Genomic DNA, 1,644 nt, shown 5'->3' on the forward strand with positions numbered 1-1,644 from the left:
CAATAATGAGAGTAGCAATACCAGGAGGGGAAGGGGAAGGTAGGGGGAGAAAGGGGGAACCTCTCACAATGATCTACATATAACCCCTCCCAGGAGGACAGACAACAGAAAAGTGGGTGAAAGAGACATCGGTTAGTGTAAGCCATGAAAAAATAATAATTTATAGATTATCAATAGTGAGGGAGGGTAGAGGAGGGAGGAGAAAAATGAGGAGCTGATACTAAGGGTTCAAGTGAAAAAAAATGATGATGGCAACATATGTACAAATGATCTTGACGCAATGGATGGATGTGCGGATTGTGATAAGAGATGTATGAGCCCCCCAAAAATGATTTTTAAAAATAAAATGAAAACTCGGAAATCTAAAAAATAAAATCCTTCCAAATCCTTATCTCTCAAACCTATATAGGGGTGGGCATGCTTTAAAAAAGGAGGAAAGGTAAAACCAAAATGAACTTGGAGTCTTTAAGTCTTGACATGGAGATCCAAGTGTCCTAGCAACTCTGGCTGGAGGATTATATTTTCTCTACAGAACTCCCAATTTATCCTGCTATGTATCCTTCTTTTAAATTTGGTTTGATTAGGATTTTTTGCCTGTATGTGTCCATACGGTACACTGGTTTGTACTTTTCTCTTAATTATTGTAGTGCCTTTGTCTGGGGTACTAGGTACTAGTTGGGCTGCAATGCACATGCTCAGCAGTTCAAATCGACCAGCAGCTTCCCTGGAGGAAGATTGGCCTTTCTAGGCCAGTAAATTGTTACTGTTTTAGAAACCCACAGGGGTCACTGTGAGTCAGCATTGACTCAATGGCAGTAAAATGTGTTTGTTTGTTTGTTTGTTTGTTTGTTTGTTTGTTTGTGAGTGCCTTTGTCTGCCTTTAGGTGTCAGTAATGCTAGTCTCACAGAAGGAGTCAGGAAGTGCTCCTTATTCTACATTTTGAACACATTTAAGAAGGACTGGCAGCAACTTTTCTATCAGTATTTGCTATAATGCCCCAATGAAATCTGGTAAATGTAGCACAGGAGAAGCCTTGTTAACAATAGAATGGTTGACTAAGAAATACTACGTTTTAATGTTTTTAACCCTTTCAAGTTTGTATTGTTTTATCCTGTGAACTGTTGCTGAAATCATGTACTTAAAGCAATAAAAGGCATTTTGAATAACATATTAGATATTTTTTGGAGGTAATATGGATTGTGGCACAATTGGTGGTGGTGGTGCTGTCAAATAAGTTGCAACTCATAACAACCCAATGTACAATAGAAGAAAGTGTGCTCAGTCCTGCAGCATCCTCACAGTTATTTTTTCTATTAAACTGGCATTCCATGGTGCGCACCTTCCCAACACAATGGCTGAAGACGAAGCGGGTGCATAAGCAAATGTGAGGAAGAAAGATGACGGTGCCTGGTTATCAAAAGATATAGCGTCTAGGGTCTTAAAGACTTGATGGTAAACAAGTGGCCATCTAGCTCAGAAGCAACAAAGCCCACATGGAAGAAGCACACCAGCTTGTGTGATCACGAGTTGTCAAAGGGATGAGGTATCAGGCATCAAAGAACAAAAAATCATATCATTGTGAATTAGGGGGAGTGCAGAGTGGGGACCCAAAGCCCTTCTGTAGTCAACTGGACATCCCCTTA

This window comes from Echinops telfairi, unplaced genomic scaffold (assembly GCF_000313985.2).
Source record: "Echinops telfairi isolate 266 unplaced genomic scaffold, ASM31398v2 ScPeMD7_7416;HRSCAF=8454, whole genome shotgun sequence".
Taxonomy (NCBI): Eukaryota; Metazoa; Chordata; class Mammalia; order Afrosoricida; family Tenrecidae; genus Echinops; species Echinops telfairi.